Here is an 18,428-nt window from a genome sequence, read left to right as displayed (position 1 = left end):
ACATTGATTTTTGTGCATCGGTGTGTTGTGAGGATGAAGCGCATGACAGCAAAACAGAAAAGAAAACAGGTTGTAACAGATTCAGGTACATTAAAAATCCTGCCTCATTCTTCTTTTTATATCTAGTCACAAATCTCAAAGCAGACAGTTTAGCTTTCCGGAAAAGAAAAAGAAAACGGCACAATTTAATCATGGAGTTATTGAAATGGATCATTCGCAAACAAAGCTACAATGAGGCGGTGACAGAATTTCAGGAGATGTGTGGGAAAGGAGTTCTCGCCTCCAGTGGTTATTTTCTGATTCCTCTGCTCTGCTCCAGCAGGCTGAAAATGACAGCATCCTGATCCAAGCAGAGTATCAAATTACAGTCATATCATTTGAAGCAAAGCTCACTGTCTTGTATCCGTTTCGGCTGGGGTTTATCAGTGTACATCACAATGCTGTAGAATGAGAAAACAATTAAAGTTTTCTCTTTAAAATGACAATGTTCTGCCATTGTATCAATCTATGACATTAGAGGACAATAGAGGTCAGTACCAAACTGTGATTTATGTGCACAGCTGTAATGTAACCTAATGTTTGTCTGCTTTAGACTTTGTGAAAACTTTACAATAAGCTGTTATATTTAATTCATTTGCATTTTTAATGGTCTTTTGTGCAAAAGAAAAAAATACATTTGTTTTGACAAACAAAAAAAATTATCTTTACACATCAACAATAAAAGGACCGGAGCAAATTGAATAAATTAACTAAACACCACGTTTTTGTTTAAACATTGAGCACAATTTAATGATTATCTGAATTTTAGATGAAGAGAAGCCTGCGTTGTGTTTAATTGGAGCGCACACTGCATAGTACATGGAGTTTCTGAACAATTTTTTAGTCCATCATTTAAATTTTTATTTGCACCATCGAGATAAACCTTTAATTATCTCCTGGTTATTGGTTTCCATAATCTCTTCAAGCAACAGGTAAATGTGCTCCACAGATCATTACCGTCAGAACTGCCAAAGGTAAATGTCGGGTAAACAGAAGGTCATTTGAGAAAATGTCATTACTATGACAGAGGTCTCCTTAGAAAAAGAAAAATACACTTTTCCCCCCAGACATCTGCACAGATAACAGAAAATAGCAGTAATAACAATTTGAGGGATGAAGGGAATCTTTTATCCTTTCTGCATTTCGTGAAATAATTGCCTGTGAGAGTCTATTCCTGCCACAATAACCAGAACATGAGATCTAATTTACCAGGTGGGTTAAGAATGTGCTTTGGTTGCCACGCCGAAAACAGGAAAACACAACAAAGCAAATCTGAGGCGGCAGTATCGAATCCAACAGCATTCTCGAGTCATTTATTAATAGAAAATGTCCCGTGCATACTCACGGCAAGCAAAGCAGTCAAAAATAAAAATAAACATAAAATCAGCTTGTTAAAATGGGGCAGCGTAATAATCTGTAGAGTACCCAACAATCAGCAGAGGAGAAAAGGAAACCATTATTAAAACTCCTGACTCAGTTTGAGCGAACAGCGACGTTCATGAAGCACGTTCCTGGACCTAAAATCTTCTGAAATTAGTCAGGGTGTGTTGTTTAAAGGAATACATAAAGCCAGGGGAAAAATAATCTCATGAAAGCTTAAATAATGCTCAGTGAAGTACTGCTAACTACAACTTGTTGGTAAATACTCGACTCACTTTCCTCTGTTGTATTCGAGCTGCTTTTTATTAAAGGGGCAGTATTGTCCAGACACATGGTGTCATTTTATAGCACAATCGGGTAACTATGTTACATTTAGTTGCTCTAAAAATGCTGTACATATCAAACACCGCTTAAAAGAAATTTGACTTTGCCATTTGACGTCTTGATATTGAGCCTCTCCCTCTTTAAGCCGCTCACACTCTTCCTTCAGCACGTCAACGCAACAATGCTTCTCATTATGGCGTTAACAGTCGTTCCTAAAAGACCGTGCAGTAGTTTGTATGAAGAGCTCAGCAGTTGGCGTAGTTGCACCAGGTGTTTGCTAATTGTTGCTGCCGCTAGTCTGAGGTGGCAGTAGCTTTGTGGAAACAGTCGGTGCTTTGTGAGAGCAAGTGTTTAACGGTTGCCACGGGAGATTCAAGGAATCCTTAAAGATGTTTGAAAGAATCAAAGTAATAATCCAGATGTGTTTTAGATGAGGGAATAACAATATCACATGATATAAAGTTGATTTACATAGTAACCTACTTTTCAGAAAACATTTTTTCCCTGTGTTTGTAGTTCTAGAAGTTACTTCTCAACCTTTCCAACATGAGTGATGCACAAAGAAAACCAAAGAAGACTGTCATTGCTGTAAGAAGCTTTTTTAATTTTTAACGTAACATTTTTCACTGCACTAGACGGCTTGTAGTTGTCTTCCTCAGAGAAGACGCTTCCTTTGGACACTGTAGTCTTCTTTCCCGAGGTGTTGTCCACCCAGCATGAGTATGTACGTTCTAAGATTTCAGATTTTGACTTTAAAGGCTTTGGAGGATGCCACTCAGGTGGGAGTACGACATTCTGCCTCCCTCTTTAAGCCCTTGTTCTTGTATGAGCAGTTTGAATGCTTGATGCTTTAATTGGTGCGGCTGTAAAAGAAAAACTGTGTGCACTTCGTGTGGTATTCTGGTGGATTCTCCTTCCTAATCGGGCATGACGTGTTGAAGCCTCCAGGTGAGATTTTCAGATATCTGAACTCCTTGAAAACAGAGAGCCTCTCAACCTTCTCCCTGCAAAATGAACAGCTCATTGTCGTGTTCTTTATTGCATTTTCCTGAAGATTATAATTATTTTTGCTGGCTTTTCTTTGTAATGAGAGTGAGTCATTATTTTCCGCACGGTATCCAAACCTCGTAGGAGTTTACAGGTTATATAGACTTAAATGTGTTTAAATTTATGACTGGAGGTTTTTTGAAGTTAAAACGATATTGCAATCTTCCCAACCAAAAAGCTGTAACTTTTTGCCCAGCATTTGTTTTAAAATTAATCAGACTCTCACCACTGTGTGTTCCCTACGAGTGAATACCACGTCACATTTCTGTTGTTATTTAGTTGTAAATGAGTGTGCTCTAGAATAAAATCAATCAAAATCTTTTTTTTTCATTCTGTGAACAGAGACATTACAGGAAACTGCTGTGTCGGTTTGTTTTGTTCTCTATTTTTAACGTGTATTATGAAAGACCTAAAGAAGTCATTTCAAACAGAATTGTTATAAAAACTGTGTATCCTGGCGTTCTTTTACAAAGGTTCAAGCAGAACGAAGATTTTTAATCCCCAACATTAAAAATGTAGCAAGTCTGCTTTGTCACAAAGTTACTCCCCGACATCAAACTTCTGATTGAAAACGATGGGAAAAGAATCAGGACCTCCTTTGGTCAGATGTATTTCTCTCTGGTATTCAGGAGCTGATATAGAAAAAGAAAAGAAAAATTGTTTCTTTAAAAGTGCTAAACATGCAGCAGGGCCACATGACAACTCCAGCTGCCGAGAGAGATCAGCAGGCAGACAGACAATCACGAGGAAGAGAGATTTACTGAGCCCAATTCGACCAGTTAGCCGTATCACGCTGGCACATACTGGCACATGCAGCACAGCGTAATCACCATCATTTCATTCAACAACAGATGGAAGAAGCAAAAAAATAAATAAACAAACTGCAGCGCTCTGCAGCCAGGAAGAGAGAGAGAATCAAACCAATCACAACTGGAACTCTTGCTCTGCCTGATCTTTATTGCGTTTTTCTTCATCCGAGTTGTACTCCCCGGGAAAAGTCAGATTTACTCCATGAAAATACCTCAGAATCACAGTAAAAATCTGTGACAACTGGCTGGATGTTTAAAGTGCTCCTTAAACCTCGCAGATCACCGCAAAACCCTCATTTTGATGTGAATCCTCACTTTTTCTCTTTTTTTTTGACAGATTTTGCTGTCAGTGAATGGACACAGCAGCTGCATTTTCAGTACAAATGTGCTGAAAACTTTGTCGTTGTTCCGCTAAGCTCGATAAAACGCACTGTGGTGTTTCCATTAAATAAGGGACACGATTAAAATTGCACGTGAATAAGTTTGTGCACACTAGGGGTTGAACCAATTAGTCGACTAGTCGACTCTAGGACGTCTCCCGAGTTTTTACATTTCATGTCGACTAGTCGCAGTCATGTGATTGCCGGTGGTGACAGCCTGTGCTGATCTGACAGCACAGTATACGTCACAAGACACAAGAAAAATAAGTTAATACATTAGTTTAAATGATATGTAGATGGATGCATATTTGTGGTTTTACAGTGTTTTTAAAAGGAGATGGAGTTGCAGCTGCAGTCCACTACAAAACACGAGCCGTCTAAAACTCGCCCCCTTCACGCTAAGGATGTCACTTAGCCGGCTCACGAGTGTCTTTGTGACGACGATCTAACTAATACATTATGATGTTATGTTGCTGATTAAATAAAAGCCTCTAGTTGGTAATGACAGTGTATACTTGTCTGACATATATAGACAAGTATATACAAGTATACATATATAGACAAGTCATTCTTAGCACGTGAGTTCGTGCTAAGAATGACACTTCGTGCTTAGAAGTGTCATCAGATCAGCTGTCAGAAGTGTATGACACTCTGACAGCTGATCTGACAGAACACTGGCTACAAAATGGCGTCTTCAAAACAGATCGAGGAAAAGCCCACATCTTGTCAAACAGGTAGAAATTACTGGGTCCTTGTATGACAATGTGCTCTTAGCGAAGAGAATATTGACAGCGAGTGAACTTTATTTACCCCCCCCCGGCCCCTGTGCCACCTCTTTTTATTGTTTTTACATGCCATCTAAAAGATGTGCGTTTCCTTTTGAATGTTGGTTTCCCAGCAACTTATTATTTATCATAAACTATCCCGATGTTTTGTTGTTTCACTTGTTGCTGTTCTGTGTAAATGCCGTATTTTTCCGTGAAAATGGGTAATAAAGCCTGTACGTTACTCCAAAGCGTTGCGTCTTGCGTTGCTATGACGTCACAACGACTAGTCAACTCGACATAGACTCGACTTTTATCATGTTGACGTTGACTAGAAAATATCTTAAATCGTTCAATCTGCTGAGTCAGCAGAGCTTCCTGCCGCGCATCGGGCGGAGGAGAAGCAGGTGGTTTCGTTGAATTCAGCTGTAACCAAACGGGATCCGTTCATAACAAGTTTGGCTTGTGATGTTCCAAAAGCACCATGTAGTCAGTGTGACCATTTGACTCCTATAGTAACTATCCAGAGATCATCAGCATCAGCCGGTGTTTAGAAAAAAAAAGTCAGACCCGACTTTGTGCAACAAACTTTTCCCCGCTGCTCACGAAGAATCTCCATAATAGACTTAGTAAAAGCAGGAGAAGGGGAGAGTGTGTGTGGGGGGGTCAATATTTGCTGTGAAAATAGCTAATAAAGCCTCCAAGTAGTTGTGAAGGGTTTTTGCGCTTACGTCACTATGACGTCACCGCGACTAGTCGACATCGACTCGACTATTATCATGATGTAGTCGACCTTAAAAAATATGTAGTCGTTCAACCCCTACTGCACACAGTAAGTCACTAAAGAACATCAATCTCCTATGACATGGAAAAAGAAGAAAAAAAGGCTTTCATTGCAATTTAGAGCAATACACCTATTTTGGTGCAGCCGAAAAAACAACTCAACCGTGTACAAAACTTGTTATTGAAAAAAGCAACTCAATTTTGTGAATTGGCAAATTTCCAGAAGTCCAATTTGAGCAATTATGTGGTGAATGGAAACACAGACACTGTTGGTTCAGAATGATCTGTTCAAAAACATCATCATTAATTAAATCTACCAATAGAAACACTTTTTTTCCTTTTCTTTTCACCCCGCTGTGCTTCACAGTTTATGACAGGAAACAAATCTCTTAGCTTTCAAAGTGACCGAGTGAAAATAAAGAGGCCCTGAAGGAGTTACAACTTTTCCCGGCTAAGCAGACAAACGCAGCAACAAAGTTGAGGAAGTCTGGAAATTATGAATGCAGACGACGCTAGACGGTGACAGAGACAGACACTCTGAGATTCAACAAACATCATTAAAAGTTTGGAGAGGTGGAGGGAATGAAACGATCCATAAATGAGGATTTAATGAAGACATTTGGCACTCATCATTTCTGTCTGTCAGCATCTTGGCCTCCCCGTCCCTATTCGTCTCACTTATCCCCGTTCACTCTGCTTATGCAGAAGTGTCACAACACACACACTGGGATGTGTTCACTAACAATACAGTCAGCAGCACGCTTCTATAATTCAACAGCACACGGCAAAATAAAAGCCAGCAAAACCGCATAACACAGAGACGTGCACGCTGTTTGGACCAAGACTGTTTTCATTTATCAGTTTCCGTGTTTGTGGAGGGAAACTGTGTTTAAAATGAGAAACACCCCACAGAGACGCGGTAACAGAGTCATCCTTCACACACAGGTGTACATAAACGCACCCACATACCGGAGTGTTTACCCTCGCTAAGCGAAGACTTTACTGCAAAAGTGATCAAAAAAGATATCGGGCACCTGCTGTGATTCGTAATGTAGACAACAGGATTGTACAAAAAAAAAAAAAAAAAAAAAACGTTCTCAGAGAGACGTGGGAGGAAAAAAATGGCAAATAAATAAATAAATCTTGCAAATGAAAATGAACTTTCACCTAAAATACACACTGCATTTATTTTTTTTCTGTGGTGACTCATTCTGCAGCAGTTTGTGAAATAAATCTCATCACCGCCTTTCAGAGGGGATACAAACAAGGTGAAGTATCCTTGAGTTAAAGACTGCACGTATTGTTGAAGTATGGTTTCAAACTGGGAATTTGACCTACTGTAAAAAAAATCTATTTTGTATTACAACGAAATACAGAAATTGTTACTCCCCTAACAACAGATGCTAAACTCACTCATGGTTTTATTTCCTGTTAACTGCGCAAGTTGTCTAGAAGTGTTTTATATGTGGAGAATTGGCTAAATGTGCTACAGTTCAGATGCTCTTCCTCCATGTTGCCACCGTGGCAGAGCTTACTAAATATGAGCAGCAGGTAGATGTGATTGCATTGCATTGCTTATAGTGCGGAAAATACGGTAGTTTTTGGCATTTCCAGGAAATGACCAACCTTTCGATTTAAGACAGAAAACCAAAACACGTGATCACAAAAAAAAACAAGAAAAAATGTTGAAATTTGCTACTTTATCTAAAACTATGCCTTTGTTTATGATAAAAGACTTCCCTTCGTGGAAGATGTCAGTGTTGAATAGATCTCTCGAAGGATTTTCTGCCATTTTGCATAGATTACCATTATTTAAGATGAAAAGAGTGTTTTAGTCCATGATCTCTTCAGAGCGAGCTGGATTCAGTACATGCCTGGTCACATCAGAATCTGTACTTCTGTAGCCAATGTTTTTGGCTTTATATGAAACAACTGACTGTTGCTTGGGGAAGTAAGATGCAGAGACATTCATGCAAAAAATAAGAAGACACAAAGCTGCAAAACAAAACGTACTCCGATTGGACAGACATAAAATGAGAAAACTCGACTGGAAGAACCGCATCCATCTAAAAGCGTGTGTGTGATTAAACTAGCAGGAAAGGTTAGCTCAAGACATGCTGTTAAAAATGTCCCGGGACCACAAACCAAACATCTCCGCTCCAAAAGTATGCATGTAAAAATGCAATTTGAAAGGCGCTACGCAATGCATTTAGCATTTTCTTTAAATTCCAATCAGCCTGGATGCACGACCCTCTTCTAGAACAAGCGTACCAAAACCAGGAGAGCATCTGGTAACACAAGATATGGTAACCTGAATTTGCGGGGCGTAAAGCCTATGTTTGGTGACAGGCATGTCACATTCCCTTTAACATTCACTCGAGGATGCGCGACCTTCTTCTCTGGAAGGTGGGTCACCAGCGAGCGTACAGAACCCACACCAGAGGAACAGGCTGCAAGACGCTGATGACTAATGATTGTAGAGAAGGGAATAGGTACTATATGAAGACAGCGCATGTGTTGAGAAGTTTGTGGCGTTTCATGTGAATTCGGGTCGGTTGGAGCTGTAACCGAGACGCGTCAAGAAGAGCTTAGCAAATCGTTAGCTGGCTAACAAGTACAGAGTTCTTGTAAAATATTTAGTTAAAACATTAAATCTTCATTGCGTGCACATGATTAGAGTATGGACTATGAAAGAAAACCAGACTTTACAAGAATGTACAGAAAGAAGCTTCCTCATAAACCAAGAAATGTCCATGAAAACAGTGGTTAGTCTTTTAAAAGAGATTTATTTTTTTTTACTTTATCTGAGAAACTTACATTTAATATCATCTGCTTTACAAATGAGCTTGCTCCACTTTGCCCTAAATGACGTAAGTATTTCACAGAAGTTTTTTGTTGGGAATAGGTAGTTGTCGAACTAAATCACGCTTTTTATTCTGGATTAATCTTGTATGGCAATAATTTTAGTGCCTTTTTCTCAAGGCAAGCTATGCACAGTTTTTTTACAGTATCATGCATTTTTATTTTGGTTTAGATGACAAATGCAATATATTGAACTGGTGTATTATTTCACAGTAGAGGTTTGTAAATTACATAATAAAGCAGTGTCAAACTGTGTTCAAGGATTCTGGGCTCCTTGAGGAAGAAGATGTTAGGTTTATTGTAATCCTTAAACTCCTGCCTTCTGCACAGTAATTCACTTTACCCAGAAGTCCAGGGCCAAACTGACAAAGTGCAAAAGAAAAGATCAAACAAAGAGATTTTTAAGCTCCTTCTTTGGTTAAAATGATAAGACCTTGGGGAAAAAAAATGAACTGACTTATTTTTCCAGTGATTTGTTTTTTCATTAAAACATGACTTTTTCATTATTTAAAATATATGGATCAGTCACAGTATTGTAAGGTGTAGTCTTTGAGCATTTTCAAAGCATTATCTGACATAAAGTAAAGAAAAGGGTAGTGCAGTTTTTTGGTTGTTTTTTTTATTGCAGTCCTGGTATCTTTAGCTTTGGAGTGCAGGTGGAAATTAGCACCAGAGCTACAGCCTGATACAATACATCTTCCCTTTTATATTGCACTTTGTCCCTGTTTTAAATAAATCAATCGTAATGTATCTTGATTACTTTTTTGTTTTTACTGAGATGGCTATGCTTCTCCAGGAAACAATGTTAGCTAGCAGCACTGCTAGCACGTGCAGCTGGATTCAGATGTTTTAATGGAGCCGGTCAAAAACAAAGCCACACAAATTTCTAACAAAATAAAATGAGTTTGTGTGTAAGCGGCTCTGAAAAAGGGCTAGGGTTAAGAAGGGAGGTGGCCAAAAAGGACAACATTAATCTTTAAAACTGCAAGAAATGACACTCAACATACCAATCTGGAGCTACCCCTTTGCATGTATCGGGCGCTCAGTAGGCGGGCCATCTTTACGTGTCTCCACCTTCCTCCTATGTTCTGACAAACCGTATTAACAATATCCTCATCACTGCCTGTCAAATTTCTATATAAATCCTTCACATTCTAAAATACTGCTGCAGCTGCAGTTGTTCTCGATGTCTCGACTACAGGAAGTCATTTGTGCCAGTTGCGTCATCAACACTATATTTCTGTATCAGGTATGTTTTTTAAATTAAAAATAAAATTCTATCAACTCAGCAGGTGTCTACTCTGCACCTAAAAATGCCATATACAAAGTAGTGCTTTGCTATGTTAATTGCCTTTACAGAAACAGTGGAACAAGACGTTGATCAAAACCATTCCTATTAGGTGCAAGTTGTTTACCACTTCTTGTTCTGGTATTTTTTGGTGTGCGTCTTGGCTCAGGAAATGGGTCAGGAAAATGTCAGCCCAGAATACTCTTTATTGAACATGAAACCATTAAACATGAAAGTGGGAGCCTGTTGAGGCGGCAGCTCCGCCTCCGTCTCTCATCTCAACCCGCCCACTCCGGTTTTCTGGTGGCTGATGGATATAGCAATTTGAAACAAAAACTTTCAAATAAAAAGAAAAGATAAAATAAAGCATAATGCATTCACTATCAGCAAAGATGACAAGCAAAATGGTGCTGACAGGAGAACTGTAACAGAGAACAACAAAAATAAAAATAACAGTTTGAACCATTTACCAGGTTTACACACAAGCTAGCGTTACCCTGAGCGACAAAGACTTACTGTTTTAATGGCATGAGGGATTGCAGACAAATTTGTCTGCAATCCCTCCAGTACACCAACATATGAGGCAAATTAAAAGCTCACCAACTAGAAAATGGAGAGGGTACATTACAAGTTAGTTGGTTGTAACAGGGGCAAAACATGACTTTGTCAATTTGTACCTTTTTGAAAATCACTGTTTAACCCAAAAATATATGCTAAATTTTAATAAATTTTAGGTGGCATTATTTAATGGAGGCTGTGAATAGAGAGGAACAAGCAAACATGTTCATGTTAAATAAGGTTTAATATGAATAGTTTCTCTTATAATGATATTGTATAACCACATACATATTCACAAGCAGGGAATATATAAAAGTGTTTTTGTTGTTTTTTAATCTGATATGTATTTCTCCCAAATTGCAATTGATATGTTTGTTGTTGGGGGGTTTTTTCAGACTAAAAACACATATCAAGTTTGTTTTGCTATTGTCTGAAAAACACGTGTGGGAGGAGTAATTGTGCATAATTTGCTAAAGAGACACTGATCAAACCTCTTATTTTTTTCTGAATCATCCAATAGAGAGTCAAAGCTGCTGGTGCTAAGCAGCAAACAGACCGTCAGCAATTTTTCTTGTGAGTTATATGTTTTCACTGGAGTTCTGGTAGGATAAGCACTTGTTGTCAATAGTATTTGTCAAATGTCTAATATGGGATGCTGACACTGCAGCTAACGGGAGTTACAGTGTCATCACCTTCCCCCCGATGCTCAATCGAGCTGGCAAAATATCTTAGCAACCGCCTGAACTCAAAGGACGACCGTGGAAAATTTGATCAGTCACATGAAGTCTGGTCAGATGGAGACTGAAGGAACATACTTTTTGTATATTTTGTTTTTGACTCATTTTGAGTTTCAAAGCCTGTACATGGCAAAAAACGAGTAAAGGCATTAATTCATGCTCTATGTTTTACTTCAGCTCAATGTTATCGTTTATCCCTGAACTTGTCTTTGAGCTTTCCGGCTGTAATTCAATCATTGGCATGCGTTCTAGGGTTTATTCCACTGCACCAGTATTTATGATAGTATTGTTTTTCCACTGAGGATAATTGGATTTTGCTAAAACAAGAGTCAGTGGCCGCATGGAGACACAAATGAAGGACGAAAGACAGGGGACGGTGTGGAGAAATGGCCCTGATAAGACACCGCCAGCCGATATCTGGGTTCGCGTTGCCACCTCCTGGTCTCCGGCGGCAACGCAGCATGACAAGGCGAGTGCGTCACACGGATTTTGAGCTGCCTGTGACTAAAAAGGGAGCCAGAAAATAATGGGCTCACAACACACAGTAACAGGCACTCTCGGCAAACAAATCACTTTGACGGTCAGAGAAAACACAGAAGGACTGCTGCTGTTGTCGTTGGCTGAAACTCAAATGGCCAAACAGCACCCACAGGATTTCTGGCTGTAATGTCTGGTCCTAGACGCTTAGGGCTGAAATATGCTCTGAAAATCTTATAAATACTGTAAACTGTACATGTAGAAAGGACGCAACCTTTGCCGAAAACATTCCCATCAACCAATGTGAGTACTTGGAAAAAGGGTTACAAAAATCTGCACTGATTTGAAGTGTTATAATTGCTGTCACAATGTACAATAGAAGTAAAACAGGCAATGTCCCATGAATATTGTTCTAAAATTAGAGATTGCTGCTGACAGCCTCATCTCTTTGTGATCTCCAGTAGATATGGTTGGCTCTCCTGCTTCGACACCATTTGGTTCAGTTTTAGTAGAGCTGAGGGTCGACTTAGTGGGGCTTTGCTGCTTCCTGCTGTTGTCTTCAAAGGCAAAAAAACAGGACTATCCAACAAAAAGACAATTAAAATTTTAAATCAAAATGCTCTAGATCTAAATTATATAAGCTCTTAAGAGTAACCGCTTTCAACTACAAACATATTGGATGAATTAGAAGATTACTGAAATGTTCGAGACCTGTATTTCACTTAACATTTAAGATTAGAATGTCATATCAGACCAATAAAGCACTGTTTTTCAAAACAGACATGTGGGCTTATTGATTTTCAAAAGGTACTTTTAAACTGATAAATGAGACTCATCGGGATGTATTTTCAAGTTTAATGAATATGACTGTATGTTTTTTGCAGTTCAGAACATAAATATTTGTTATTAAAAGTTCACAGATCAAGACAGTTGTTTTAATCCAAACTGTTACTACCAAGAATCTAATGACTCCAGCACAATAACCCTTAACTATTCCCACACAACACAAAGTCAGTTTTAAAACCTGAAGGCATTTTTAGGAAACTCAAACAAGCAATCACCCAACAACAAAATGTAATTTCTAAACAAATTAGTGTAAATATCGATAGACTTGTTGAAAGGTGGAGCGCCATTATCTTCCCAGATCCGCAGCCTCTGCTTGAGGATCAATGGATTTACCAAATATCTGCTTAGATTTTCTTTCATCAGCTGGTACAATGAACTCTGTCTCAAAAATCAATCCCAGGCTTTTGTTAAAGTGAGAACCAAATTTGCCTGCACAGCTTTGAATGATCTACACAAGTTCAAAGCTTTAAAAGATCCAGTCACCTTTTGCTGACTCGACACCCTGCCTGAGCCCTCAGCCGTATACGCTCTGGAGAAAACACTCCCAAACTCTTCTCCTTAACTGAATTTATTGATTACGTGCATCTTTTTGAGCATAGTTTTTACATTTGCTGAGTAGTAAATAGGAAAGTATCAACTTCCCATTGAGTGGGAGTGACAATAAGCAATAGAAAACATAATTAAGGTAAAGTCTTTTTTTACTATTATTTCCAAGCAGTCATGCCTTCCCCTGACAGAACGGCACCCTGGGTAGTGAGCCATGTCACCCATGTTAAAAATGCCACTGAGTGGACGTGTGTAGGTCTGTTTTTCTTCCTCCCAGTAACTTCATTTAGACCAAGGACTCTGGAGTTTGTTGTTACCTGCGTTTATGTTCTGCATCCACCAATTCAACTGATTTTTGTTTTCTCAAAGAAGGTGGCACCCCTGAAGAGGATCAGTACAGTCGTCATTAAGGTTGATCGGGCTGGAAGAAACTCTTTAAACTTGGATGAGGATACTTGATGCAAACACGTCCCAGGCATTCTGAACAATGCCTGGGAGGAGTCTCTCTTCTAAACTCCACTCCTTAGGCTTGCATATTTTTCATCACGCATAGCTTTCTAAATTCTGCTGAATGTGTCTCCTTCAGCCTGATTAATACTTGATATTTCTGTCTGCTCATCAAAAACGTGCCGGATGCATCTTGCGTCTCAAAAACATGACTTTACAGAGCCGTGAATCTAAATCACGATGAACACCTCCATTCATCTTTGGTTAAAATTGCTCCTTCTTCTTGCAAATGTAACAAATAAAGCAGCTCGGTTTTGCTTTCAATTTCTTAGACCTTGGCTGATATATTTATTTTTCAATGGATGGTCGCAGCTTTTAAATTTAGAGGTGGGACAAATAATGGCTCCAGCGGAGTCTTTTTTAAAATAGCACACACAAACTCGCTGGGAAAATTGGATGGATCGCCCATCAAGCAGGGGTTACACTCCTAGGTCGACCATGTCCTGTGAGCCCTTAATTATTGCATGAACCTGCAATTTGTTACCCTAAACGAGCAGCAGGCTTACAAAATCATTATCCTTGTGTATTTGAAGTACTGCAGCGTGTCTTTGACTTTTAAAACTGATGTAAATTTTGGCTTCTGCAGTTTCAGCATTTGTTGTGACAAAGTTCTGAAAAGACTTTCAGGACATATTGAGATACACCCTGGAATTCGGTTCACATGTCCGTTAAAGGCATTTCCGCCATTTTCTCATCGTCTTTGTGCACTGACACCACGAAAAGCAGAGCGCTGTAGCGCCACTTTCTGAAAAGTTCAGTAATAAAAACGTATGTCGTGCTTGGTGGTCTTTGAGTTTGGCCACAGCCTTCGACAGAAAACAACTGTGTGATTTCACACGGCGGGCGAAAAGAAAAACTGCTTTGGCTGTATCGAGCGGCGCTCTCGAGGGACGCGATGAAGGCGAAAACCTGCTTTTCATGTTCCAAGTTATAATCAAGGTTAAAGTCTTTGCTTTTTTGTCCCCGAGGGAGGCTGGGTTAATGTATTCAGTCTGCTAACTGATGTTCAGGAAAAAAAAAAAAAAACTAAAGTACCTGTCTGTACAGACTGGCAGGCTGCCTTTTTTCCACATGTACATAGGCTGACAACTGACAGGTTCTTCATGTTGTTGCAACTATTTTGTGATTGGTGTGAGATAGATGTGATGTTTAAGTCCTTCTTATCCTCTTTCATTGTGATGTGATGAATTAGTAATATCCATATAAAGCTGGAATATTTAAAAACATCCTGAAATTGCTATAAAAGGCGCCGAGTGGCACTGTTTGCTCTTATCTGCAAGCAAACAGGTCTACCTCGGTTGCAGCTCTAGGCAATCCATGGATCAATCCATCCATTTTCTGTTGCTGCCTAATCCACAGAGAGTTGCAAGTTTGAAGGAAGTGAGATTTTCAGCATCAAATAGGTAAGATGCATCGCCTCTACAGGTTGCTTATCATATGTAGAGTGGAGGACAGGAAATTGGGAGTGTGTGACTAGAATGGAACTATAGCACTTATGACCAATGGTTGTTTTAGAAAGGTATGAATGTTCGACTTTCTTACGTTAATGGCAGGAAGCGGACCAAAGCCGAACAGTGAACACACAGTCAGATGGTTAGGCACCGTTCATATTCACACACACCTTTCATACAACGGTGCAGACCACCTGGTCACATCCCATCCTGCTTCACCATGCGTCCCACCACGACTCACCCGGATTTCCACTTCCTCTTTCTGTCATCTGTTTTGCTTTTACGAAACGGTCACAGAACCATCGCAGCGCTTTCATGCAGGCAGCCTCCTCTGGATGGAAACATTTCGGTTTCCATCCAGGAGTTGTTAACCTTTTGCCAGTCTTATTAATATACCGGTTATTTAGTGAAGGACCTTAAAAATTTACGTAATTCCTCAACACGTCAATTAAAGGTTCCTCAAAAGTATTTATGTCTCCTGCAGTGGAAAACCGGCGCGTGGAAGGGAAATGATTGAAGATAAATATCAACAATGCTGTGTGAGCGCATTTTTGCATAAGACATGGGAACAAACCTCTGACCAGTCACACAACACTTTGTACAGAACTTTGTTGAAATATTTCGCACATATTTCGTGTCCAGTTCAGCTGGCGGATGCCTCTCTGCGAACAAAATGACGCAATTTTTGTCAATCATTTGAGAGCCAATTTAGGCACCTTGCATACTGTCTGGGCCTTAACCAGTGACAAGAACAACTTGACTTAGCCAGGATGAAACCAACCATAAGAGGACGACTGAAGCCACTTCTAATGTTGTGTAACTTGGGGAATGTCTTTATGTAACAAGAAAGCTAAAAAGCTGCCCCTGAGACTGTTGTGGCTGATTTTGCTCAGAGGAATATTTAGATCTTAAAAGACAAAGCATTCTCCAGTGAATATTTTCCTTGTTTTCCCACGCTGTCCGTCACAGAACATTTACAGAAATACAGCCACACACATACTTACATCTCACGTTGGCCTCAGCTATTCTACTCCAGATATTTTTGTAAACAGATTTTGTTTTTCTTTCTCTGTCTTTAAAATAATCTCCTTCAAAGTTTACAATTAACACAATGCAGTCGGGGCAGGTGTGGTTTTCTTGGTAACTGCTAAACCCGATTCACACAGGGGCATGATATATCACTCCAGAGACAAGTCTCCTCTGCTCTGGAGTGCAGTGGCACCATGTTTTACCACTCTGCATCTGATGCCTTGAATCACACTCTGTGATGTACGGCTTGGATGTAGCTGGTCAGTCAAGGAAAATCCATTTAATGATTCTCTTAGGTGTCCCCCCCCCCCTCCGCTGTTTATGAGAAGAAAAGCCACCGCCGTTCTGCCAATCAAAACAAAGTTCATGAGCAGGGCGGAACCACTGAGAGTGAGAGCTGAGCAGCAAAAGTGGGAAAAAAAAGTGGGTAATAATAAAAAAAATATATTTTTTTATTATGATCTCTGTTTTTTGGGGGGGTTTTTTACGTAACATAGACCTGAGATTATACCAAGGATGTGTTCATTTTTTAAAGCAGCCTAATGATTTTGAATTATTTAATGATCAGAACACTTGCTGTAGTTTAAGATGTTTTCAAAATTTTTGGAACATACACTTGATTAAGAGTTACAGTAAAAGTGAAGTAGAACAAAAATAGACTAGAAGTAATCAGTACATGGACTGTTGGCACTCAGCTACAAAATTCTTATTCATGTTTTTTAGCCAGACTAACAATTTTAAGAACCTAAGCATAAGTCATTAATTTCTACAATGCATGTATTGACGTTACTTCTCGCGTTATTTTATTACAATGCGCTACAGATTGTAATAAAGGTTGTTTATTGGCCTCTAAAACTTGAAATCACAGATCAGAAGCTTTTTAAAATAATAGAGACATAACAATATGTTTTAAGGTTATGTTCAGTGGCTTATTGATTCACAACTATGAAGTGGAACTGGAGAAAAAGCCTCAAAGAAATTTCTGAAAAGAGCCTGCATGAAACCTACAATTGTTTCTAATGTGCTCGATGCGAAGGCAAAGGAATAAGAGGACAAATGAGAGATGGGGATGTGAAGAGGAAAAAGATGGATGAGGAAGGGGAGTGGGGGAGGGAAAACACTGAGATGGAGTTCATTACTGGTGACTGCAGATGCCTGCACTCTTCGGCAATTATCTAGACATAGTGGGGAGGAGGGGAGTGTAAAGATCGCTGGGCCGCTCAAAGGACTGAGAGAAAACTTATGCTGTTCTGATTCACCCAACACTCAACCGTCAGCAGAAGTGTGTGTGAGTGCGTGCAGAAAACCAGGTGTTGTATTTGGCTGCTTTTGACACCACTGCAGTCAGGACTAATTGTGTAAAGTAGATCTAATGTTTGGAGAGCCGGGGAGATTGATTGAAAGAAGAGAGAGTGTAGCGGAAAGGAAAAACAATTAAGACGGTGAGATTGATTGGGTGTTAGCTTGCCGGTGTGTGTGTAGGCGTGGGCGTGTGTGTGTGTGTGTGTGTGTGTGTGTGTGTGTGTGTGTGTGTGTGTGTGTGTGTGTAGACCTTCCTGTGGTAACTTTATAATCCCCAAATGGCTTCACAAGGTTAGATGGTGAGGTGAAGCACATCCTGGAGTTTTCGTCCTGTGAAGAGAAAAACAACTACACTTGCTCAGATTCACACTAACGTCTTCTTTAAAGCCACCAATTAGCCTAGCACACGTCTTTCTACTTTCTGACTGTGGTGGGAAGCTGGAACATGTTGGTGGGAAGACAACACGGAAAACTTGCAGGTGGTGTCAATATACCTAGTTTTTCTTCCACTTGATACTAACGTCAACACTTCTGTTTGAGCCCTTCGTTGACTATTTTAAAGTTTGAATACACAGTTAGTTTGTTTGCTTCACATCCTGTAAAATATAATTCCATTACACTCCTGTTTATTCATTTCTAAGCCTACTAAAATCTTTCAATGAATTTTAAACCAAATGATATTGAAGATAAAATCTGTCTTGCCCACATCTAATTTTCATCCCTGACAATGAAAAAAAATCCTGGAGGAGCCATAGTGTGAATAGCCTGTACATGAGCATGATTGACAATTCTAAGACCTTCTTCCTCCTGTGTACTTTTGCAGATGGCAGTAGGACCTCAGGGAGAAGACAGAGGAGCTTGATTTATTTATTTTTTCATACATTTGCTGTTTCATAGCGAATGTATGAGACAGCCTCATAACTGTGGCAGTTTAAACAAATAAATTGCCACAGCATAGTGGCAGTTTAAACAAATATGCGAAGACATATTTTTATGAAACCTACCTACTGCAGCTTTAAAAAGGGCAATTGTGTTACATAAATGCAGACAAGACTAAAAATGAAGACAAAGTTCAACTTTTTTGGTGTAAAGTGAAAAACTTTCAGCTATAATGAAGCCTCATTTTGATTAGCCAGGATCTTAAAAGACTCTTAAGTAGATAAATTGCCCCTTTCCTGGAGCGGAGTCTTGCATTTCTGTCGGCAAGAAAATAAGTCAGGAGTGGTGCTACAGGCGTAGTTTTTCCTCCAAAGATCCACTGTGACAGCTAAACCCAGAGGCAACCTTTGTCCCCACATG

The 18,428-nt window shown here is 39.5% G+C and overlaps 1 long non-coding RNA gene across 1 annotated transcript in view; it reads left to right on the top strand.

The window, feature by feature from the left end:
- LOC114145548 (uncharacterized) overlaps positions 1 to 18,428 on the top strand; it is a 76,631-nt gene that overhangs the window by 28,139 nt on the left and 30,064 nt on the right. The window lies entirely within an intron of this gene.

The sequence above is a fragment of the Xiphophorus couchianus genome, chromosome 5, assembly GCF_001444195.1.
Source record: "Xiphophorus couchianus chromosome 5, X_couchianus-1.0, whole genome shotgun sequence".
Classification (NCBI taxonomy): Eukaryota; Metazoa; Chordata; class Actinopteri; order Cyprinodontiformes; family Poeciliidae; genus Xiphophorus; species Xiphophorus couchianus.
This window is presented reverse-complemented; position numbering and strand designations above follow the sequence as displayed.